This window comes from Gossypium hirsutum, chromosome A07, assembly GCF_007990345.1.
Source record: "Gossypium hirsutum isolate 1008001.06 chromosome A07, Gossypium_hirsutum_v2.1, whole genome shotgun sequence".
Lineage (NCBI taxonomy): Eukaryota > Viridiplantae > Streptophyta > Magnoliopsida > Malvales > Malvaceae > Gossypium > Gossypium hirsutum.
In genome coordinates, this window is record NC_053430.1 from 33,791,330 (window position 1) to 33,818,169 (window position 26,840).

The following is a 26,840-nucleotide window of genomic DNA, read 5'->3' on the forward strand; positions in this document are numbered from 1 at the left end:
TACTTATGTACATGTAATTTTGAACTTTTCAAGTAATGAGAGTTGCCAACTTGTTCTCTCAATTTGTTCATCCGATTTTGCTTCTGTTTTGAGCTTTCAAACACAATATTTCTTTGCTTGTTTCATTGATCATTTGATTGAAACTTAACACATACTTCATCCGGGATTATTACTTTGTTGCTCTAGCTTCAACTAGAGCTTCATATTTCATCCGGATAACTTTGTTTTATTTTTCATCCTGTGAAAAATTCCAGCAAATGGTATCAGAGCCAGTTGTCTTTGAGGGCCTTGGTGTGCACAAATTTATGGTTAACTCATGTTTGAAAGAAAGAAGCAGGAGCTGTTGTTGTTGGCTTGTTTTTTAGTTGCTGTAAGTATGAGCTTCTCACCACCACCACCCCCTATTTTTGCTGGTGAAAACTACAATATCCGGGCTGTGAAAATGAGGACATACCTGCAGGCACATGACCTGCGGAATGTGATCCAAAATGACACTGAGCCACCTCCTTTGAAAGCAAACCCGACCATTGCTCAGATCAGGCAGTTTAATAAAGACTGTGCAAAGAAGTACAAGGCCATGTCATGCCTTCAAAGTGGAGTTTCATGTAACACCCCGAACCCGAGACCGTCACCGGAGTCGAACACGAGGTGTTAACAGACTTTTAAAAATTTTCCTGACACTGCCAATCTGCGTAATAGTCGCTTTAAAAATCATATCTTGAGTTTCACAACTCGAAAATCAGTTTCGTGATTTTTCCCTGAAACTAGAATCATATGCCCATCTACATATTTTTTTCTAGAATTTTTGGTCGGGCCAATTAGTACAGTTTATTAGTCAAAGTCTCCCATGTTACAGGGATCGACTACCCTGACCTTTGCGCATTACGACTTGGATATCTAATTGTACAGGGCTCCAATACTGATGTCGTTTGTTTCTATAGAAACTAGACTCAGAGAGGAATCTATAAATATATGGTATGACTCCTAATTATCTCTGGTTAATTTATAATGAATTTCCAAAGTCGGAACAGGAAATCCAGAAACCGTTCTGGCCCTGTCTCACGAGAACCTGAATATCTCTTAACATACTGTCCGTATGATGGTTTCGTTACTTTCCTATGAAAGTAGATTCATCAAGGTTTGTTTACATAATTTATTCACTATTTAATTCCCTTCCTAATATTTTTAGTGATTTTCCAAATCTACATCACTGCTGCTGTCAGCATCTGCCTTTAAGGTAGACTTTACCTATTTCATGGTTTCCATGATTCAACTAGCCCTTTTTGCATAAATAGCACAATTTATGAAAGTGATTAACCATCCCCATGGCCAATCCTTGTCAAGCATATCCACACCAAATGATTATAACAATATACTCAAACACATATAAGCCATTTTCGCATGGCTATCCAAAATTTATACAAGTCCAAAGGGTCCACGACCCACAACAAACGGGTAGTCCTATACATGCCATTTCGAAGTTCAACCAAAATTGTACCAAAAGGGGGGCTTTGATAGTGTGGGCGACTTTGACCTCAAGATCCCGAGTCCGATAGCTGGAGAACCAAATCTATAAAACAGAGGAGCAATGAAACGGAGTAAGCAATTTATGCTTAGTAAGTTTTGAGCAAGGAATTCCAGCACAACAAAAGTATAGCATTCATATAGCTAAACGGATAATTTCATATGCACAAATTTACGATATCGTACTTGCTTCACATTATCAACCCTTATGTACATACACAAAAGATCAACTCGGCCAAAGGCCGGTAGCTCGTTTATCAACTGAGCGAATACTTATTTGTAAGGGCTCAACTACATTCAAGCACATACGAAACATACCTCAATGTCGGGATGTTTCGAGAGTATTAACTGGAATTTTACAGCAAGTTCATTCATTCCCAAATCACGTACCTTCGGAATTTAACTGGATATAGCTCCTTGTTCAAATGCCTTCGGGACTTAGCCCGGTTATAGTAATTCGCACAAATGCCTTCGGGACTTAACCCGGATTTAGTAACTCGCACAAATGCCTTCGGGCTTAGCCCGGAATTAGTATCTCGCACAAATGCCTTCGGGCTTAGCCCGGAATTAGTATCTCGCACAAATGCCTTCGGGCTTAGCCCGGAATTAGTATCTCGCACAAATGCCTTCGGATCTTAGTCCGGATATGGTCACTTAGCACAAAGCCTTCGGGACTTAGCCCGGACAACATTCAAATAACCATGCACATTTAACAATAAATCATGGCCCATTCGTATTTCATTTTCGTTAGCAAAACTCAAACACAAAACATTTATCATTCTTGCAAATTCAGCTCAATAGCCACACACAAAGAGCATGATTTTGTTTGCTTAAAACATGATCTAATCAAATCTTAATTTAAGCTCTCTTACTCAAGAACTTACCTCGGGTGTTGTCGAACGATTCCGATAGCTATTCGACCACTTTTTCCTTCCCTTTATCGGATTTAGTTCCCCTTTGCTCTTGAGCTTAATTAAACAAATAAATTGATTTAATCATTTGAGCATCGAAAAGAGGAACACAAGGCACTTAGCCCATATTTATACATTAGACATTAAAGTCACATATGTACGGAATCATGAATCAAACTCAACATTTTAGCAAATTTTTCCCCCTTGGCCGAATATGCATGTCTATTTTGGGGCTGATTTCAACACTTAATACATTCTACAAGTATGGTCACTTGTATTGACTAAACACCCTTTTGTTTCAAGTTCAAAACTTGGCTAATACACACATATACACACTAGTAAAGCATCCTATCCCTTTCCATCAATTTAACACATGCATTGCTCATTAACATGCAAAAGTTATATTCGGCCTTAGCACACAACTTGCTAGCCGATTCTTCTCCATTTAGCAACCAATGCACATATGTGCTCACTCAAAAATGCTAAAAAGGAGGTTCAAGAATCATCAAGCCACCATCACATGCATCATTAACAAGCTTCATATTTAGCATGCAATGGCATTAACACAAACTCCACCTAGGCCGAATCTTAACTCATCTTCATGCCTCATCACCACAACATCAAACATCAACGAAGAATGATGCATCCATGGCCGAGTGTCATTTCCATCACATAGCAAGATTTAGACTATGGGCTAGGTAGAACTCAAGCTAACAACTAAAATATGCATGAATCTCAAAGAATAATATCAAACATACCTCAATCTAGTTACATGCATGGCCAAACTTCCTCCTAATCCTCTTCCAAACCAAACATGAAGCAAGAACTCCTTCCTCCTTCCTTAGAATTTTCGGTCAAAAGAGGATGAAAAAGGATGAACAAGTTTTTCTTTTCCTTTCTTTAGCTCACGGCAATGGGGGGGGGAAACAACTACACACATTTTTTTTTTGTATTCATCATACTCCTTTTTATTATTTTATGCCCATGCCCCTTATTTTATTTTTTTCCTACATACCTCACTAGGCCAACATGTTCCCAACATGTTTCCACCCATAGCATGGCCAACCACTAGCTCAAATTTTGGGTAATTTGACATGCAAACCCATCATTTTCACAACATGCATTAATAGACCATTTTAAATTAGCCTATCATATTTTCACCATGTCTCATATCAATCCCTATTTAATAATTTCTCATGCAATTGGCAAAATTGGAGAATGAAACTTCCACATACTCATGTACACACATAATAAGCATAGAATATGGAAATCAATTATTTTTATGACTCGGTTTTGTGGTCCCGAAACCACTTCCCGACTAGGGTCAATTTTGGGCTGTCACAACTCTCCCCCACTTCAGAAATTTTCGTCCCCGAAAATCTTACCGGTAAATAGGTTTGGGTATCGTTCTTTCATCGAGCTCTCGGTTTCCCAAGTAGGTTCCTCGATCCCGTGTTTGAGCCATAACACCTTAACTAACGGAACCCTTTTGTTTCGCAACTCTTTCACTTCACGAGCTAGGACACGCATCGGTTCTTTTTCATAACTCATATCGGCTTGAATTTCAACCTCTGATGGGCTAATTATATGCGATGGATCAGATCGATAGCGTCGAAGCATCGAAACATGAAAGACGTCGTGAATCTTTTCAAGATCAGGGGGCAAAATCAATCTATACGCAACCGGACCAACTCGTTCAGAGATTTCGTACGGCCCAATGAATCTCGGGTTCAACTTGCCCTTACGGCCAAACCTGAGTACCTTTTTCCAAGGCAAAACTTTAAGGAACACTTTATCTCCCACCTGATATTCAATGTCCTTTCGTTTCAAATCCGCATACGATTTTTGACGATCTGTGGCTGCTTTCAGACTTTCACGGATTACCTTTACTTTCTGTTCGGCATCCTTAATCAAATCAACTCCGAAAATTTTACTTTCACCGAGCTCGGTCCAAAACAATGGTGTACGGCATTTACGACCGTACAAAACCTCGTAAGGTGCCATCTTAATACTTGATTGAAAACTATTGTTGTAAGCAAATTCAATCAAAGGTAAATACCGTTCCCATGAACTACTGAACTCGAGGATGCAACATCTCAACATATCCTCAAGTATCTGAATTATCCGCTCGGATTGACCATCGGTTTGGGGGTGAAAAGCAGTGCTTAAATGCAGCTTGGTACCCAAAGCTTCTTGCAATTTCTTCCAAAATCGTGAGGTGAATCTCGAATCTCTATCCGACACGATAGAAATAGGTACCCCGTGTAATCTCACAATCTGAGAAACGTACAATTCAACTAGTCTATCCAATGAAAAATCCATACACACGGGGATAAAGTGAGCCGACTTAGTCAGTCTATCGACAACAACCCAAATCGCATCCTTCTTACTTGTTGACAATGGCAGTCCGGACACAAAGTCCATTGTGACTCGATCCCATTTCCACTCGGGTATCATGATCGGCTGAAGTAATCCTGAAGGCACTTGATGTTCCGCTTTCACTTGTTGACATATTAAACATCTCGAAACAAGGTCGGAGATGTCTCGTTTCATACCATGCCACCAAAACCAACGTTTCAAATCGTTGTACATTTTCGTACTCCCCGGGTGACTTGACATTCGGCTACAATGGGCTTCGTTCAGAATCATCGAAATGAGTTCCGAACTCCTTGGAACACACAAATGACTTCTGAACCTCAAACAATCATCATCATCAATTTGAAACTCCGATTCCTTGTTCGGAGCACACTCAGCCCGTTTTACAACCAATTCATCATCAACTTTCTGGGCTTCACGAATTTGATGAATCAATAATGGTTTGGCTTTTAATTCAGCAACTAACACATTGTCAGGTAGAACAGACAAATGCACATTCATTGCTCGTAAAGCAACCAATGACTTCCGGCTTAAGGCGTCCGCAACCACATTAGCCTTTCCCGGGTGGTAATCAATGACAAGCTCGTAATCTTTCAACAACTCAAGCCAACGTCTTTGTCGCAGATTTAAGTCTCTTTGAGTCATCAAATATTTGAGACTTTTGTGATCCGAAAATACATGGCACTTTTCACCAAATAAGTAATGTCGCCATATTTTTAAAGCAAATACGATGGCAGCTAGTTCAAGATCATGGGTCGGATAATTTTTCTCATGTGGCTTTAATTGTCTCGACGCATAGGCCACAACTCGACCTTCTTGCATCAATACGCAACCCAACCCAAGTAGGGATGCGTCACTATAAATGACAAACTCTTTGCCTGATTCGGGTTGCACTAAAATTGGAGCTTCAGTCAAATGAGTTTTCAGTTGATCGAAACTTTTCTGACATTTCTCCGTCCATTCGAACTTAACATCCTTTTGAAGTAGCTTCATCATTGGTGTGGCTATCATCGAGAAACCTTTGACAAATCGTCGGTAATAACCGGCGAGCCCTAAAAAGCTCCGAACTTCGGTAATATTTCTTGGAGGCTTTCAGTTAAGCATGGCTGAAATTTTGCTCGGGTCAACTTGAATACCCGATGCGGATACCACATGACCCAAGAAGCTAACCTCTCTTAACCAGAACTCACACTTACTGAACTTAGCATATAACTGCTTATCCCGCAAAATTTGCAACACCAGTCTCAGGTGCTCAGCATGTTCGGTCTCATCTCTTGAATAGACCAAGATGTCATCAATGAACACAACTATGAACCGATCCAAATATGGTCTGAAGATCCGATTCATCAAATCCATAAATACCGCAGGGGCATTAGTGAGCCCAAACGGCATCACTAAGAACTCGTAGTGACCATATCTCGTTCTGAAGGCAGTTTTGGGTATGTCCGAATCTCGAATTCGCAACTGATAATAGCCCGATCTCAAATCTATTTTTGAGAACATTGAGGCTCCCTTCAGTCGGTCGAACAAATCATCGATACGCGGTAACGGATATTTGTTCTTTATCGTCACTTTATTCAGTTGACGATAGTCAATGCACAACCTCATGGTTCCGTCCTTCTTTTTCACGAACAATACTGGTGCACCCCAAGGTGAGAAACTTGGTCGAGCAAAACCTCTACCCGTCAATTCTTGCATCTGAGCTTTCAACTCTTTTAACTCAGTGGGTGCCATACGATACGGAGCTATCGAAATCGGCGTAGTCCCAGGTACAAGCTCAATACCAAACTCTACCTCCCGAACAGGTGGTAAACCCGGTAATCCTTCAGGAAAAACATCCGGGTATTCACAAACCACCGGCACAGATTCGGGTTTCTTTTCTAATTCTTTGTCATCAAGTACATACGCAAGGTATGCTTCGTACCCTTTTCTTACATATTTCTGGGCCAACATTGCTGATATTACAGCTGGTATCCCCTCCAAGTCCGTAGACTCAACTCGAATTACTTCGTTATTTGCGCACCTCAAATCAATAGTCTTGCTTTTGCAATTCACAACCGCATCATGCGCGGTCAACCAATCCAAACCAAGAATAACATCAAATTCATCAAATGGCAAAAGCATCAAGTCCGCCGGAAAACAGGAACCTCGAATTTCTAGGGAACATTTCTTACACACTTTGTCGACAAGCACGTAACGACCCAAGGGATTTGACACCCGAATTACGAATTTAGTAGACTCAATAGGTAAAGTCTTACTGGATGCTAAGGTTTCACATATGTAAGAATGAGTAGAACCGGGGTCAATCAAAGCAATTACATTAGTATCCAAGAGAGTAAAAGTACCGGTAATAACATCAGGCGAAGAAGCATCCTCGCGGGCACGTATAGCATAAGCTCTAGCAGGCGCACGAGCCTCGGATCTGGTCGTAGCATCTCTAGATCCTCTCTGACCACCACCAGCATTGCCCGTATTTTTAGATGGTCTACCTCGAGCAGTGGTAGCACCCGGTTTCCCACTCTGATTTTCATTCTGTTCAAACAACCTCGGGCAATCTTTAATGAAGTGGTCAACTGATCCGCACTTGTAACAGGAGCGGTTAGGGAATCTACAACTCCCTGAATGCCATTTATCGCAATATCGACATTTCGTTCTGTCTCGACGTTCATCCCCAACACTGGCGACCGAAGTGCCTCGTGTACCCACAGGGGGTCGATCACGATCTCGTCTAAAAAGGCCCGAAGTGCCTCTCGACCAGCCCACATCATCTCGAAATTTCTTCGATGCCTGTTGAATAGACTTTCCCGAGGATCTTTTAAGAAACTCTCTAGTTCCCTCATCAACTTTTTGTTTTTCTTTTCTAAGCTCTTCGGTTTTACAAGCTCGCTCGACAAGTACTACGAATTCTCGTATTTCAAGAACGCCAACGAACATTTTTATATCTTCATTCAGCCCATCCTCGAAGCGTTTACACATGATAGCCTCGGACGAAACACATTCCCGAACGTATTTGCTAAGTCTAACAAATTTTCGCTCGTAATCAGTAACCGACATGGAACCTTGCTTAAGCTCAAGAAATTCCTTCCGTTTTTGATCAACAAATCTCTGACTGATATACTTTTTCCGAAACTCAGTTTGGAAAAACTCCCAAGTTACTTGCTCTCGGGGCACAACAGAAGTCAGAGTACTCCACCAATAGTAGGCAGAATCACGTAGCAAGGAGATAGTACACTTCAGGGATTCATCGGGTGTACAAGATAGCTCATCGAGTACCCGGATAGTGTTGTCCAACCAAAATTCAGCTTGCTCGGCATCGTCGCTATCTGTAGCCTTAAATTCAGTAGCCCCATGTTTTCGGATTCTATCAACTGGGGGCTTATTTGACCTTATTTGGTCAGTTACCAGAGGTATTGTAGGTGCAGGGGTGGTATTAGTCGGGAATGGAGGTTGTGGAACAGCCGTATTAGTTCGAATGTGTTGGTTGAACCAATCATTCATCACGCTATAGAAAGCTTGTCTAGCTTCCTCATTCGGGTTACTAGCATTAGGTTGAGAGTCCGCCGGCGCTGTCCCTTGTGCGGGAGCAAGCGCTACACTCTCAAGATCATCAGCTACCCCTCGGTCGGGATCAGGATCCATTACTATAAATAAACACATTTACAATTGTCAGAAATCACCACACTATCAAGTAATCACATAAAATGGCATGTAGAGCTAGACCCAACGCATTACGGTAGTCCTAGAATCGACTAAACCGTAGCTCTGATACCAATCAAATGTAACACCCCGAACCCGAGACCGTCACCGGAGTCGAACACGAGGTGTTAACAGACTTTTAAAAATTTTCCAGACACTGCCAATCTGCGTAATAGTCGCTTTAAAAATCATATCTTGAGTTTCACAACTTGAAAATCAGTTTCGTGATTTTTCTCTGAAACTAGACTCATATGCCCATCTACATATTTTTTTCTAGAATTTTTGGTCGGGCCAATTAGTATAGTTTATTAGTCAAAGTCTCCCATGTTACAGGGATCGACTACCCTGACCTTTGCGCATTACGACTTGGATATCTCCTTGTACAGGGCTCCAATACTGATGCCGTTTGTTTCTATAGAAACTAGACTCAGAGAGGAATCTATAAATATATGGTATGACTCCTAATTATCTCTGGTTAATTTATAATGAATTTCCAAAATTCGGAGCAGGAAATCCAGAAACCGTTCTGGCCCTGTCTCACGAGAACCTGAATATCTCTTAACATACTGTCCGTATGATGGTTTCGTTACTTTCCTATGAAAGTAGATTCATAAAGGTTTGTTTAAATAATTTATTCACTATTTAATTCCCTTCCTACTATTTTTAGTGATTTTCCAAATCTACATCACTGCTGCTGTCAGCATCTGCCTTTAAGGTAGACTTTACCTATTTCATGGTTTCCATGATTCAACTAGCCCTTTTTGCATAAATAGCACAATTTATGAAAGTGATTAACCATCCCCATGGCCAATCCTTGTCAAGCATATCCACACCAAATGATTATAACAATATACTCAAACACATATAAGCCATTTTCGCATGGCTATCCAAAATTTATACAAGTCCAAAGGGTCCACGACCCACAACAAACGGGTAGTCCTATACATGCCATTTCGAAGTTCAACCAAAATTGTACCAAAAGGGGGGCTTTGATAGTGTGGGCAACTTTGACCTCAAGATCCCGAGTCCGATAGCTAGAGAACCAAATCTATAAAACAGAGGAGCAATGAAACGGAGTAAGCAATTTATGCTTAGTAAGTTTTGAGCAAGGAATTCCAGCACAACAAAAGTATAGCATTCATATAGCTAAACGGATAATTTCATATGCACAAATTTACAATATCGTACTTGCTTCACATTATCAACCCTTATGTACATACACAAAAGATCAACTCGGCCAAAGGCCGTTAGCTCGTTTATCAACTGAGCGAATACTTATTTGTAAGGGCTCAACTACATTCAAGCACATACGAAACATACCTCAATGTCGGGATGTTTCGAGAGTATTAACTGGAATTTTACAGCAAGTTCATTCATTCCCAAATCACGTACCTTCGGAATTTAACCGGATATAGCTCCTCGTTCAAATGCCTTCGGGACTTAGCCCGGTTATAGTAATTCGCACAAATGCCTTCGGGACTTAACCCGGATTTAGTAACTCGCACAAATGCCTTCGGGCTTAGCCCGGAATTAGTATCTCGCACAAATGCCTTCGGGCTTAGCCCGGAATTAGTATCTCGCACAAATGCCTTCGGGCTTAGCCCGGAATTAGCATCTCGCACAAATGCCTTCGGATCTTAGTCCGGATATGGTCACTTATATGAGAAAATTTTAAAATGTGATAGGTCAATGCATGAGGACCTATTAGTGCATGTGGAAGAAAAAGGGGACTTGCATGTCAAAGTGCCCAATTCTTGATAAGTGGCCGGCCAAGCATGACTCCATTCCTCCAAGTTTATGTTGTTTATTATTTAATATTGGTAAGTAAATTAAAATAAATTAAAGAAAGGAATTAAAAAGGAAGAGATGAATAAAATAAGGAGGGAAGAGGGAGTGTTCATCTTTTTTTTCTTTGGCTATTGCCGTGAGTGAGGAGAAGGAAGGGAGATTTGGTTATTGGATTTTGGCTTGGAAGATGGCTAGAATGAGGTATGTATTGAATGATTCTTGAAAATCTATGCATGTTTGAGATGGTTAGTTTAAATTCTACTCATCCTATAGATTAGACTTAGGATTTTGAGGTTGAAATTCGGCCAAGAAGCTTGAAACTCTTAGTAGATGTGTAATGTCATTAAAATGGATAGTAATGTAGGATATGGTGAGTGGTTAATTGCTTTTAACTTGAAGGTTGAGGTTAAAATGGGTTAAGTGATTGCCGAATCTAATTTAGGGGTGGAGGATTGTGTTCATGTTATATTGGATAGGTAGAGGTTGTAATGAGGTTGAAATTGTTGAATTGTTAGCTTGGTAACTAATGAAGTAATCGGCCATATGGGGTAAAAATGGGATGTTCATTTTAGTTGTTGTTTCATTTTTGTGAGAATGGGTCAAGTGTTCATGAGATGAAATTGTGTGATTAGATAAATTAAAGGTAATAGTATAGTTGATGAATATATATAGATATACATATTCGGCCATCACTTAGGAGCTTATGTGATGTTGAGTTTAAGCTTTGCATATTCGGCTATATATATATATATATACATATATATGTAAGCCCATTCGTGATATTACCTTAGGACTATGTATATATAACCGACAAAAAAAATGGGGAAAACTAGCAAAGGTGAAGGCCGAATGAGCTATAGGAGGTGTGGATGACTTTTATGCATGTGGGTGGGTGTGTATGCCATTTAGTTGGTGACATTCGGCATTTCTTAATTAACATTAGAGATGAGTGAATGAAATCGGGATGTGTGTTTGTGAAAATGTCGAATGTGAATTTGGATAATATTGAGTAATGTATGTGCTTTAAAATGATGGAATGGAGTGGATGCTTTAAATGTGTTATGAACAATTATAAGTTAAATTAAGGTTTGCTATATTACCATTGTCATTGCCAAATATACAAACATACACATGCATGTGTAATTGAAGTATGAATGTTTAGCAAGATGGTTAAACTAGTTAATTTATCGATTTAGCTCAAGAAGTTAAAGGAGGAGAATCAAGCAAAGGCAAAGAAAAGATCACTGAGTAGCCGAGTTGGAACCGTCTTACCCAACACAAGGTAAGTCATTAAGCATGTAGTTGGTATTATTTCAAATGGTCATAATGTTTATGTATTGATGCTGAATGGAATGAATAAATATACATATATATAATTGCATGTACGTATGTGATGATGAAATTGTTGAATGAAAAGAAAAGAGGTAAGATGTACTGAGTTGTTGATCTCGGCACTAAACGTGCGGGTATAACCATTTATGACCATGAGATTGGCGCTAAGTGCGCGGGATTAAATTGTACAGCACTAAGTGTGCGATTTGACTATGTTGCACTAAGTGTGCGAAATGAATATGATGCACTAAGTGTGCGAATTGACCATGCGGCACTAAGTGTGCGAGTTTGACTATGTAGCACTAAGTGTGCGATTTGATTACGTAGCACTAAGTGTGCGAGTTGATCATATAGCACTGAGTGTGCGGACTCAATATACATTCGTGAATCATTATGGACACTATGTGTGCGACACTATTGAGTCGATCGCGGACAGCGGATCGGGTAAGTGTCTTGAGTACATGGCTAATAGGTGCTACGCTTATACTTGGTGTTGAGCTCGGTAAGTTTGAATCTATGTGACAAATATACTTGAAGTCACGTACATAAAATTTATCGTAGGATGGGTGAAAGGCCGTTTAGTCGTTTGATTGTAACGAAAATAAATTGATTTACGAAAATGCTTCAATGTCCTATTGATGAGTATATGGAATGTGAATGCATGAATTGATATGAAAATGAATCGATAGGTTGGAGGAACTATGGTATGGTTCGGTATGGATGGAGTAAATTGTCTCGTTCCATTTTGTTTCCTCTTGTGATAATGTTATTGATGGATGGTAGTGCATTGCTTATGACTTACTGAGTTACAAACTCACTCGGTGTTTCCTTGTCACCCATTATAGGTTGCTTGGACTCATCTATTTTTGCGGGGTCAGGCCGTCATCGAAGTCATCACACCGGATAGCAAGTTTTGGTACTTTCTTCTTAGTTGGCTTAGAAGAACATTTTGGCATGTATAAGCTATTATGTTGTGTTTGAACTTTGGCATGTAAACTTTAAGCCATGCGAAAATGGCACGAATGTTCGATTGAGTTGGATCAAGGGTAGGCATGAAATGGACCTAGTTACTTTCGTAACAGATGCTGGCAGCAGCAGTGTCATGAGATTGAAAAATCACTAAAAATAGTAGGAGTGGAATTAATTGATGAATAAATTATGTAATCGAAGCTCGATGAGTCTGTTTTCATGAGGAAGTAACGAAAAGATCATATGGGCAGTATATTAAGAGATAATCAGATTTTTGTGGGACAGGGCCAGACCGGTTTCTGGATTCCCTGCTCCAACTTTGGAAATTCATTATAAATTAACCAGAGATAATTAGGGGTCGTACCATATATGTACAGATTCCTCTCTGAGTCTAGTTTTCATAGAAACAAACAGCATCAGTATTGAAGCCCCGTGCAGGGAGATATCCAAGTCGTAATGGGCAAAGGTCAGTGTAGTCGACCCCTGCAACTTGGGAGACTTTGACTAATAAACTGTACTAATTGGCCCGACCAAAAATTCTAGAAAAAATTACATAGATGGGCACATGAGTCTAGTTTCTGGGAAAAATTACGAAACTGATTTTCGAGTTACGAAACTCAAGATATGATTTTTAAAACGACTAGTACTCAGATTGGGCAGTGTCTGGAAAATAAATTTTATAAGGGGTTAAAGTCAGTTAACACCTCGTGTTCGACTCCGGTGTCGGTTTCGGGTTCGGGGTGTTACACACTTAGCACAAAGCCTTCGGGACTTAGCCCGGACAACATTCAAATAACCATGCACATTTAACAATAAATCATGGCCCATTCGTATTTCATTTTCGTTAGCAAAACTCAAACACAAAACATTTATCATTCTTGCAAATTCGGCTCAATAGCCACACACAAAGAGCATGATTTTGTTTGCTTAAAACATGATCTAATCAAATCTTAATTTAAGCTCTCTTACTCAAGAACTTACCTCGGGTGTTGTCGAACGATTCCGATAGCTATTCGACCACTTTTTCCTTCCCTTTATCGGATTTAGTTCCCCTTTGCTCTTGAGCTTAATTAAACAAATAAATTGATTTAATCATTTGAGCATCGAAAAGAGGAACACAAGGCACTTAGCTCATATTTATACATTAGACATTAAAGTCACATATGTACGGAATCATGAATCAAACTCAACATTTTAGCAAATTTTTCCCCCTTGGCCGAATATGCATGTCTATTTTGGGGCCGATTTCAACACTTAATACATTCTACAAGTATGGTCACTTGTATTGACTAAACACCCTTTTGTTTCAAGTTCAAAACTTGGCTAATACACACATATACACACTAGTAAAGCATCCTCTCCCTTTCCATCAATTTAACACATGCATTGCTCATTAACATGCAAAAGTTATATTCGGCCTTAGCACACAACTTGCTAGCCGATTCTTCTCCATTTAGCAACCAATGCACATATGTGCTCACTCAAAAATGCTAAAAAGGAGGTTCAAGAATCATCAAGCCACCATCACATGCATCATTAACAAGCTTCATATTTAGCATGCAATGGCATTAACACAAACTCCACCTAGGCCGAATCTTAACTCATCTTCATGCCTCATTACCACAACATCAAACATCAACGAAGAATGATGCATCCATGGCCGAGTGTCATTTCCATCACATAGCAAGATTTAGACCATGGGCTAGGTAGAACTCAAGCTAACAACTAAAATATGCATGAATCTCAAAGAATAATATCAAACATACCTCAATCTAGTTACATGCATGGCCAAACTTCCTCCTAATCCTCTTCCAAACCAAACATGAAGCAAGAACTCCTTCCTCCTTCCTTAGAATTTTCGGTCAAAAGAGGATGAAAAAGGATGAACAAGTTTTTCTTTTCCTTTCTTTAGCTCACGGCAATGGGGGGGGGGAAACAACTACACACATTTTTTTTTTGTATTCATCATACTCCTTTTTATTATTTTATGCCCATGCCCCTTATTTTATTTTTTTCCTACATACCTCACTAGGCCAACATGTTCCCAACATGTTTCCACCCATAGCATGGCCAACCACTAGCTCAAATTTTGGGTAATTTGACATGCAAACCCATCATTTTCACAACATGCATTAATAGACCATTTTAAATTAGCCTATCATATTTTCACCATGTCTCATATCAATCCCTATTTAATAATTTCTCATGCAATTGGCAAAATTGGAGAATGAAACTTCCACATACTCATGTACACACATAATAAGCATAGAATATGGAAATCAATTATTTTTATGACTCGGTTTTGTGGTCCCGAAACCACTTCCCGACTAGGGGCAATTTTGGGCTGTCACATTTCAGATGTGATATTCACAAGAATAATGGCCTAGGACAATCCAAAGCAAGCATGGGACAAACTCAAGGAGGAGTTTCAAGGATCAAAGAAGACTAGGCAACAACAACTAATAAACTTGAGAAGGGACTTCGAGAATCCGAGGATGAAGGAGTCAGAGACTGTCAAGCAGTACGCTGACAGGATCATGGCCACAGTCAACAATATAAGACTGCTTGGGGATGATTTTAGTGACCAGAGGGTAGTTGAAAAAGTCATAACAACCCTGTTAGAGAAGTATGAATCAAAGATCTCTTCCTTGGAGGACTCGAGGGACCTATCAACTATTCCCTTGACAGACTTGATAAATGCTCTCTATGAACAAGAAAAAAGAAGAGCAAACAGAATGGAGGAGTATTCTGAGCGAGCTTTTTAGGCCAGAGGCAGAGAAGGCTCAAACTCGAGCTCAAGTTTCAAAGGCAAGAGGCCTTGGACAGAAAGAAAGGACAAGGGCAAGAAAGAAGCTACCAAAAGAAAGTTTCCACATTGTGCTCATTGCAAGAAGACCACTCACCTTGAAAAATACTGTTGGTACAGGCCTGACATTCAGTGTAGAGGCTGTAAACAACTTGGACACATTGAAAAAGTCTACAAAAATAAGCCAAAACCACGGCTACACCATCAGAATCAAGCTCAAACTGCTGAAGATGTTGAAGCACAAGAAGAGCATGTCTTCACAGCTTCTTGTTGTGCAAGCTCGAGCAAGGTTAGAAAGATGTGGCTGATTGATAATGGATATAAACATCACATGGCTTCAAATAGAAGCATGTTCAAGGAACTTGACACCACCTTTGTGTCCAAAGTCAAAATAGGGAATGGTGAACTCATAGAGGCTAAAGGCAAAAGCAAGGCTGTGATTGACACAAAGTCAGGTAATAAAACCATCTCTGAGGTTCTTTATGTACTTGACATTGACCAAAATTTGCTCAGTGTTGGTCAGTTATTGGAGAAGGGGTATTCTCTTATTTTTGAAGGCAAGGTTTGTGTGATCAAAGATGCTGTTGACTAGGTGTTAGCAACAGTAGCCATGAATGATCGAAGCTTCACTTTAGATGTGAATCAGCTAGAACCAAAGACATATGTGGCTCAAGCTGATGAATCAAGTTTGTGGCATAGGAGGCTGGGCCATGTGAACTACAAGTCACTTGTCCTGCTACACAAAATGAGCTTGGTAGAAGACATATCCTGGATTGAACCAAAGAAGGATGTGTGTGAAGTGTGTCAACTTGATAAGCAGACCAGACTGCCCTTTCTAGTCAACAAAGCTTGGAGAGCTCAAGAGAGGCTCCAGCTGGTCTATACTGACATCTGTGGACCTATAAAAACCACCTTCCTGAATGGCAACAAGTACTTTGCACTGTTCATTGATGATTGCAGCAGATTCTGCTGGGTAAGCTTTCTAAAGCAAAAGTCAAATGTTGCTGACTTCTTTTGTAAGTTCAAAGCATTGGCTGAGAACCAAGCCAGTTGCAAGCTGAAATGCTTAAGGTCAAATAATGGAACGGAGTATGTGTCTCAAAGGTTCCAAAAGATATGTGATGATGCTGGAATTCAACACCAACTAACAACCATCTACACATCACAACAAAATGGTGTTCGTGAGAGGAAAAACATAATAGTTCTTGATATGGCCAAGTGTCTTTTGTTTGAGGCTGAAATGTCTAACAACTTTTGGGCTGAGGCAGTAAACATATCTGTTTACTTGCTGAACAGACTGCCAACTAATGCAGTGAGGGGTAAAACACCCTTTGAAGTCTGGTTTGGACAAAAACCAACAGTGTCACACTTGAAGGTATTTGGTTGTTTGTGCTATGCATTGGTTCCAGCAGAGAAAATGACTAAGCTTGAAAAAAGGTCCATGCCAGGGGTGTTTGTAGGCTACAGCAGTGTGAAGAAGGGTTATAGGATCATTGATCCATCAACCAAGAAGATCATTGTAAGCAAGGATGTAAAGTTTAATGAAGAAGGGTACTGGAAATGGGATGGAACTGATGCAAGCCTGCTTGAGGAAGACCAGAATAATCTTGACCTGCAGCCTGCTGAGACTGAAGCTGATGCTGAAGATGATTATGATGATGCACCTATTTGAGGCACTAGAACACTGGCAGACATCTATGAAAGGTGTGCCATGACCATAGTTGAGCTATCCTGCTATGCTGAAGCTGCAAAAGAGAACTGCTAGCAAGAGGCTATGGAAGCTGAATTAAGAATGATTCAGAAAAATGACACATGGGTGTTGGTCAATAGGCCTACAAATAGAAATGTTATTTGTGTCAAATGGATGTTCAGGATGAAGAACAATGCGGATGGGTCACTGAACAAGCACAAGGCCAGGTTGCTTGTGAAAGGTTACAGTCAGCAGCAAGGGGTCGATTTCTTTGAAACCTTTGCACCTATTGCAAGGTTGGACACCATAAGGCTGTTATTTTCCCTAGCAGCTCAAAAACAGTGGAAAGTGCACCAATTAGATATGAAATAAACATTTTTAAATAGATTTCTCAAAGACGAAATCTTCATTGAGCAGCCTGAAGGATTTGAGGTCTCTGGTGAGGAACATAAGGTCTATAGGCTCAAGAAGGCCTTGTATGGTCTAAAACAGGCTCCAAGGGCCTGGTATGATAGAATCGATACTTACTTATCAAGGCTCGGGTTCAAAAAGAGCATAAGTGAGCCTACTATTTATGTCAAGAAAGCTGGAGAGGAGACACTGCTGATTGTGTCATTGTATGTTGATGACTTACTGGTCACTGGCAGCAAAAACAAGCTGATTGAAGACTTCAAGAAGCAAATGCAAGACATTTTTAAGATGACTGATCTTGGCTTGATGACATACTTCCTTGGCATGGAGGTAAATCAGAAAGAACAAGGGATTTTTATAAGCCAGCAAGCTTTAGCACTGAAAGTTCTAAGCAAATTCAGCATGTCAAAGTGCAAGCCTGTTAGCACACCTGTTGCACTAGGAGAGAAGCTGTCAAGCACAAGTGAATATGATCGAGTTGATGAAAAGGGGTACAGAAGTTTGGTTGGTTGTCTACTCTGCCTGACAGCAACAATGCCAGATATCTTGTATGCTGTTAGCGTACTTTCGAGGTTCATGCACTGCTGCAATGTTGCACATTTTAAAGCAACAAAAAGGGTCCTAAGATATGTCAAAGGGACATTGAATTTTGGTGTGAAGTTTGGAAGAGCAGAGGAGCTGAAACTTGTTGGTTATTCGAACAGCGACTGGGCTGGCTCAGTTGATGATATGAAGAGCACATCAGGCTACTTCTTTAGTTTAGGCTTAAGTGTTTTTAGTTGGAGTTCAAAGAAGCAACAAACAGTGGCTCAATCCACTGCTGAGGCTGAGTATATTGCAGCTGCTACTGCTGTTAACCAAGCCATTTGGCTTAGAAAGCTACTGGATGACTTGAATGCAAATCAGATGGAAGCAACTGAGATTAAGGTTGATAACCAGTCTGCTGTTGCCATTGCCAAGAACCCTGTGTTCCATGGTAAAACGAAGCATTTCAAGATCAGATATCACTTTGTGAGAGAGGTAGAATTGGCCAAGGAAATTTGCTTGGTACATTGTTGTTCGAGGGATCAACTTGCTGATGTTCTGACCAAGCCATTGGCTGCTACAAGGTTCGAGTGTTTGAGGAAGGAAATTGGAGTTAGCTGCTTAGTAGCCAAGGAGGAGTGTTCAAAGGTGGCAACTACAGCAGCAACATGCATGCAACCATGCAATCATGCATGAGCATGCAGGTGACTGAGCATCATAGTTGAAGCATTCTATTGTCCAAAGAATAATTCGATTGGCATGTCCATTTGACAATTGACTTTTGTTGTTTCAATGTAACCTTTTGTATTTGCTAAGGTTTAGTTAGATACTTAGCTGTTTTAGTAGCTGTTTAGGAAGTCATTATGCTGATTTAACAGGTTATTTACTTGCACAAGCAAGCTTTGTTTTTTACCAATGTAATCCATCTACTTATGTACATGTAATTTTGAACTTTTCAAGTAATAAGAGTTGTCAACTTGTTCTTTCAATTTGTTCATCCGATTTTGCTTCTGTTTTGAGCTTTCAAACACAATATTTCTTTGCTTGATTCATTGATCATTTGATTGAAACTTAACACATATTTCATCCGGGATTATTGCTTTGTTGCTCCAGCTTCAACAAGAACTTCATATTTCATCCGGATAACTTTGTTTTGTTTTTCATCCTGTAAAAAATTCCAACAAGGTTGAAGCTCATGTATAGTAATTCCAACAAGGTTGAAATTCATGTATAGTTTTGATCTTTATCCATTTTCTTAAATTTATCCTTTATTTCTTAAATTTTGTTTCTTTGCAGATATGGATGTGAGTCTTATTTATTGCAGAATTTTGCTAAACTTGGATTTAAAGAGCCAACACCAATTCAACGACAGGCTATTCCGGTTCTTCTATCCGTATTTTCTTTTATTTAACTCCTACTGCTTTCTTTTCTATCATCTTTAATGTTCTTTTATGGGAAATTAGGTTATTAAGTGAAAGGATCAGTATTTGGTTGTTTTTGCTTTATATAGATTTGCTATAGTTTCTCATAAACTGAAAATTTAAATGATGTATTACCGTCGTTTGTGCAAGGGTCGAGAATGCTTTGCTTGTGCCCCAACTGGGTCCGAAAAAACCTTGGCTTTTGTATCACCTATGCTTATGAAACTCAAGGTATCTTTCTTTTGGATACCTGATAATTAACCATTTTTCGAAAAAAAACTACTGTCATGTTTTCTGATTAGCTTTATTCATATATCAGCATGCATCGACTGAAGGTTTGAGAGCTGTTATACTGTGTCCTACTCGTGAGCTAGCTGCTTAGACGACCAGAGAGTGTAAAAAACTTGCAGGAGGAAATAAATTTTATATAAAATTGTTGACTAAAAAGCCTATAAGAAGCGCGGATTTGACAAAGCTGCGTTGTCATATACTTATAACCACGCCACTTCGCTTGAGTTCAGCTATCAAGAAAAGGAAACTTGATTTGAGCAGGTTTGGCACTTATAATCGTCTTTATGGATACAATTAGTTTCTCATCTTAGATTGTAGAGAGACCAATAGGATGAGTATGTAGTTAAGTAGATGCTAAAAGCTCTTTCGACTATTGGATTAGTTCTGGTTTATTATAAGCAATTTATTTGAATGCTTTTAATGCACTCATGATTATGAGAAAACTATGATTAGAACATTTTGTTTTAATCCGAATGGTTAGAACAATTTACGAATGTTTCAGGGTTGATATTGTTAAAAGGAAAAAAGGTTCATAGTTGAACATTGCTTTCTTTATAAAATTTCCTTTTCTTTCTTCAGGGTTGAATATCTTGTCCTGGATGAGTCCGACAAACTGTTTGAGCTTGGCTTGATAAAGCAGATTGATTCTGTGGTTAAAGCATGTTCTAATCCTTTGATTATACGCTCATTATTTAATGCTACTTTACCTGATTCTGTTGAGGAACTTGCACACCCCATAATGCATAATGCTGTTCGCGTTATTATTGGCAGAAAGTAAGTATGAGATTATAATTTTTCAGTAGTAAAGATATATACTTTTTGACACGCTTCTTTTTGTTATTTTATCCAGGAATACGGCTTCTGAATCTGTTAATCAAAAGTTAGTTTTTGTCGGAACTGAAGAAGGGAAACTACTTGCACTTTGCCAAAGTTTTCAGGAGGTATGCTCATTATATGAATGCTAAGAAAGCTTGTTTCTCTTGCAACTATTATTTTTTGAGAAAGAAACTTTTTGTGTTATTTTGATGTTATATATCACATAGACAATCCATCTTATTTACCCTTCGAAATTGTGTTTGGTTTTCTAGTTGATAGAGGTTTAGGATATGATTGTAAAGGAATCGTGTTCTTTTCTCTCGTTATCCATGTAGGTTTTTTTTTATCTCGATTATGTCTTAAGTCTTAACCATATTCTTGTGTTTATCTTCTAAAATGCTTGACAGTAGAGATTGAATCCTCCGGTTTTGATCTTTGTACAAAGCAAAGAATGCGCAAATAAACTGTATGAAGAGCTGAAATTCGATAATATTAGAGTTGGTGTCATCCATTCAGACTTATCTAAAGCACAGGTAAAGGATTATTTCTATGCTTATTAACGAAGCTGCACCAACAAAAGAATTCCAAGTACAATCGAAGATGTTTCACCTTCACATAATATATGGCTAGGTGCTCGTTGTAGTGCATAATCGAAAAGTATAACCTATGTTTGCCTTTCTGAATGGTTATTTTCTTCATCCTGATATCTTATAATTGAATGCAGCGTGAAAATGTTGTTAATGACTTCCGAGCTGGCAAAACGTGGGTTTTGATCGCCACCGATGTCATTGCCCGTGGTATGGACTTCAAAGGTGTCAACTCTGTGATTAATTATGATTTTCCCGATTCTACTGCTGCGTACATTCACCGAATCGGTATGTTGCAGAACTTGCTTCTTTTTAAACAGATGGAAGTACCATGTCTTTATTTATTCGTGTGGTTACTGAAACTGAAGTTGTGGAAATTGTGTATTTGGTAAAATTTTTACTTGTATTTTCATTCGTTCAATGAATATATTTATACAAATTACAAAAGAAGAAAACTGACTAAACTGACTATTAACAAACTAAACTATAGTTTGTTAATTCTAACAAACTTTGACTATTTCGACTAATTAAATTAGCAATATACTAATTTAATATACTAACATCCCCCCTCAAGCTAGAGAATGTATATTCAACATGCCTAGCTTGAACAAATTTTCTCGAAATGGAGCAGTAGCCAAGGATTTGGTAAACATGTCAGCCAACTGATCTTTAGAAGAACAAGGCAACAATTGTATCACACCAGTTGAAACTTTCTCCTTTACAATATGACAATCAATCTCGATGTGTTTTGTTCTTTCATGGAATGTTGGATTAGCAGCTATCTGTAAAGTAGAATTATTATCACAATACAATCTTGTTGATGAAGAAACTGGTTGATGAAGATCATCAAGTAGATAGTGCAACCATTGAATTTCACAAGCTGCTGCTGCTAATGCTCGATACTCAGCTTCAGAGGATGAGCGAGACACTGTGGTTTGCTTCTTTGCTTTCCAACTAATAAGGGAGTCACCAAGAAAAATACAAAAACCACTTATAGATCGTCTGGTTTCTGGACAACCAGCCCAATCAGAATCACTAAAGCCTCGAAGTAGCAAAGAAGAAGTTGCTGAGAAAAGTATTCCAGAACTAGGAGAGTTCTTTAAGTAGCGCAATACATGATGAGCTGCCTGAAGATGCAACACAGTTGGTTTATCCAAGAATTGACTTAGCTGCTGAACTGCAAATGAAATGTCTGGTCGTGTTGATGTAAGATAAATGAGTCGACCAACCAGTTGTCTATAGAGTGTATTATCAGCAAGTAATTGACTGTCATCACTTCGTAATTTTGAGCTTGATTTGGTTGCCATTGGAGTTTTTGCTGGTTTACATTCCATGAAGCCACTATCAGTCAAAATCTCAAGACAATACTTTCTTTGAGATAAATGAATTCCTGCAGTTGACCTTGTAAGCTTGAGACCAAGAAAATACTTAAGCTCACCAAGATCTTTGATTTTAAATGCCTGATCTAGAAAACTCTTAACTGTAGAAATTTCATGTTGATTATTACCAGCCAATATCATATCATCAACATAAACAAGCAAGGCTGTAAAAGAATCATTTTCCTTTTTGACAAAGAGAGAATGATCAGAGGAGGATTGTTTGTAGCCAAGGGATAAAAGAAAATCTGTAAGTTTGGAGAACCATTGTCTGCTAGCTTGTTTTAAGCCATATAGAGATTTTTGTAATTTGCAGACTTTGCTCTTGTCTGATCCTTCAAATCCAGGGGGAAACTTCATGTAAACTTCCTCATTCAATTCACCATGTAAGAACGCATTATTGACATCTAACTGCTGGAGAAACCAATTCTGAGATGCAGCTAAAGCAAGAAGAAGTCGCACAGTAGTAATCTTTGCAACCGGAGAGAAAGTGTCAAAATAATCAACACCTTCTCGTTGTGTGTATCCCTTAGCAACCAGGCGAGCTTTGTATCGCTCAATTGAGCCATCAGCCTTATGTTTGACTCGAAAAACCCATTTGCAACCAATTGCTTGCTTACCAGGTGGTAACTCAGTAATAATCCAGGTCTTAGTTTGTTCAAGAGCAGTAATCTCAGCTTGCATTGCCTTTCGCCAATGTAAATGTTTTACGGCTTGTGTGTATGTTTTTGGTTCGGTAGTGGCAGTAATGGATAAAGTATAGTGTAAATGTGTAGCTGAAAGGTTTGAATAGGAAAAAGTTTGAGTAAGAGAGTAATTATTACCTGGGAGAAGATTGGTACCAGCCTGCAGAGAAGAGCATTGATAATCATTCAAATAACGAGGTGGTTGTCTGTTTCTTGTAGGACGGGTTACATTTGGGAAGATTGGTACCAGCCTGCAGAGAAGAGCATTGATAATCATTCAAATAACGAGGTGGTTGTCTGTTTCTTGTAGGACGGGTTACATTTGGAGTTGGTGGTTCAATATGTGGTTTATCATGTGGTTCAGTATTTATGGGTGATGGTTCAATATGTGGTTCAGTATTTGTGGGTGGTGATGGTGTTTCAATAGAAGAAGATGAATCTGATATAGGTTCATCATAGGTAGGAGAGGAAGCTAAAACTGGTAATGAAGGTGATAAAGGAGACAAGGAACTGTGAAGAAATGGAAAATGATGTTCATGAAAGGTTACATTTCGAGAGATGAAAATGATTTTGGTATCTAAGTCAAAAAGTACATAACCTTTAACTGTAGGTGAAAGGCCAAGAAAAATACATGTTCGAGAACGAGAATCAAATTTATGCCTATGAGCTGTTAAAGTAGATGCATAAGTCAAACAACCAAAAACTTTTAGAATAGAGTAATCTGGTTTGGTTTGGTGAAACTTTTCATAAGGTGTAAAGTTGGAAAGGAGAGGTGTAGGTGTTCTATTTATGAGATAGACAGCATGTAAGACTGAATATCCCCAGAAATATTGAGGTGTGTGAGAATGAAACAAGAGGGCTCGAGCAACATTTAAAATATGTTGATGTTTTCGTTCCACCAAGCCATTTTGTTGTGGTGTTTCCACACAAGATGTTTGATGTATGGTTCCTTTAGAAGCATAAAAACAAGGCATAGCAAATTCAGAACCATTATCAGATCGAATCACTTTAATTTTGGCTGAAAATTGGATCTCAACCATTTGGAAAAAATTTTGAATATGTTCTCGAACTTCAGACTTTGTTTTTAAAAGAATAAGCCAGGTATAACGGCTGTAATCATCAACAATTGTCAAGAAATATTTATGACCATTAATAGAAACAAGAGGATTAGGGCCCCAAATATCAGCATGTATAAGATCAAATCTCTTTATTGAAACAGAATTGCTTACAGGAAAAGAAAGCTTTTTGTGCCTTGCCAAGTGACACGTTTTACAAGCTGAATTATCAAAAAGTTGTAAAGTAGGTATTTCTGGTAAAAGGAGTTTTATTCTCGAGTCTGAAAGATGACCAAGACGAGAATGCCATACATCTGTAGTAGGAGTAGCAGTAAAGGTTGTAGTAGAAAGGGTAAAAGTTTGAGATGGATAGTCAAGTAGATAAAGACCTCGATATGCTCTAGCTGTACCAATCATCTTCTAGGATGGGAGAGCCTGTATCTTGCAAACATTAGAATGAAAGGTAAAACAACATGGCAAAGTAGTAGTAAGTTTGGTTACAGAAAGCAAATGGAAGGTAAAAGCTGGAATATAAAGAACATCATGTAAACATAAATGTTCATGAAAAATAACAGTACCAGATATACATGCTTCAAGTTTGGTACCATTAGGTAAAGTAACAAGGATGGGTTTAATATGTTTATATGAGGCAAAAGATGATAAAGAATAGGTAATATGATCAGTAGCACCAGTATCAATGATCCAAAAAGGAGTTAAAGATATACCTTCAGTGGTAGCAAGAGTAAAGTGAGAGTCACGGATAACATTGTTGGTTAAAGAGGTAGAAGAGGGAATGGATGGAGAGGGTGATGGTTTGAGTAAAGCAAGAAGCTGAGAATATTGCTCTTGAGCCAAAGTAAAACCAGAATTATTAGATGAGGAATCACTTAGTGTTGAAGTAGGTGGAGGCTCAGCAACATCATCAGAATAAACATTGTTGACACGAGCCTGACCCTTTGCCCTGTATCCATTATTATAACCATTCTTGTGAAAACATGTTTCAATTGTATGACGAGGCCTTTGACAGAAAATACACCATCTTTTGTCAACAGTTGAAGAAGAAGCATCAAATCGCTTAGTAACAGCATTCACACTAGAGGTATTATCAGAGGAAGACAGATTATTAACAAACACCTTTGAACTTCCAGTATTGAACTGTCTTTCTTGTTGAATCACCATAGAAAAAACCTTATTAATGGATGGCAAAGGATCTAAAAGCATAATCTGAGATCGCGCACCAGTAAATTTATCATTAAGACCTTTAAGAAAGCGAATCGCATAGTCATCATCATGATAACGCTTGATAGTAGTCAAAACACCACAAGAATAAGGTGTATTGCAAGAACAGCGAGGAAGAGGCCTAAAATGTAACAACTCATCCCAGAAAATTTTGAGTTCAGTAAAATAGTCTGTAACTGACCGATCATCTTGCTTAAAAGATGAAATCTCATCTTGCAAATCAGAGATTCGATAAACATCACCTTGAGAAAATCGTTCTCGAAGATCATTCCAGATATCAAATGCAGTATTAACCCAAAGAACACTGCTAAAGATGAAGGAACTGATAGAGTGATTAAGCCAAGAAATTACCATGGTGTTACATCGTTCCCAAGCAGGATAAAGAGAATCAGTGTCAGATGGTACTGTAATGCTTCCATCAACAAACTGAAGCTTGTTCTTCGAGAGAAGTGCAAGACGCATTGCACGAGACCAAGAATGATAGTTGGAACTATTGAGAGTTGGTGAAACAAGTATAAGCGAAGGATTTTCATTTGGATGCAAATAATAAGGACTGGAAATAGGAATTGTAGGATCAGAAAGCTCAATCGTTGATGAATTAACAGGCATAATGGAAAAAGAATCCAGGAAAATGCCAAGAAAATGCAGAAAAGCAGAGAAAATGCGGAAGAATCTTTAAACGTCTGATACCATGTGGAAATTGTGTATTTGGTAAAATTTTTACTTGTATTTTCATTCGTTCAATGAATGTATTTATACAAATTACAAGAGAAGAAAACTGACTAAACTGACTATTAACAAACTAAACTATAGTTTGTTAATTCTAACAAACTTTGACTATTTCGACTAATTAAATTAGCAATATACTAATTTAATATACTAACAGAAGTTTAATTAATCTCTCAAATAGGTCTGTCCGGCAGGGTAGGGAGGACCGGAGAAGCTATTACTTTCTACACAGAAGATGATGTTCCGTTTTTGCGTAACATAGCTAATGTGATGGCAGCATCCGGCTGCGAGGTTCCGTCCTGGATCATGGCTTTGTGTAAGCTAAGGTGGAACAAGCATCGGCCCAAAAGAGAGTCTATTTTAACCATACCAGATGTTGCAGAAGAGTAAACAAATTGCTGGGAACGAACTATTTGCACCGGATTCTTGTTCTTAAATTTCCGATAGAGTTTTTTACTTCATAACTTGTCTGATTGGATTTTTATTCTTGAGGTAACAAGTGCAGCGGAGATTAATTATCCCGGCACCGGAACCTCAATTGGGACCAAAACGGCAATTAGACTTAATAAATCTTCAAATTTTTGATGAAACAGGAAATTGATGGCTGTAGGT

General features: G+C 38.8%; 1 pseudogene; it reads left to right on the forward strand.

The window, feature by feature from the left end:
* The window catches only part of LOC107952932 (DEAD-box ATP-dependent RNA helicase 57-like), a 53,474-nt pseudogene extending 26,841 nt beyond the window's left edge, over window positions 1–26,633 (forward strand).
* The last annotated feature ends 207 nt before the right edge of the window (window positions 26,634–26,840 follow it).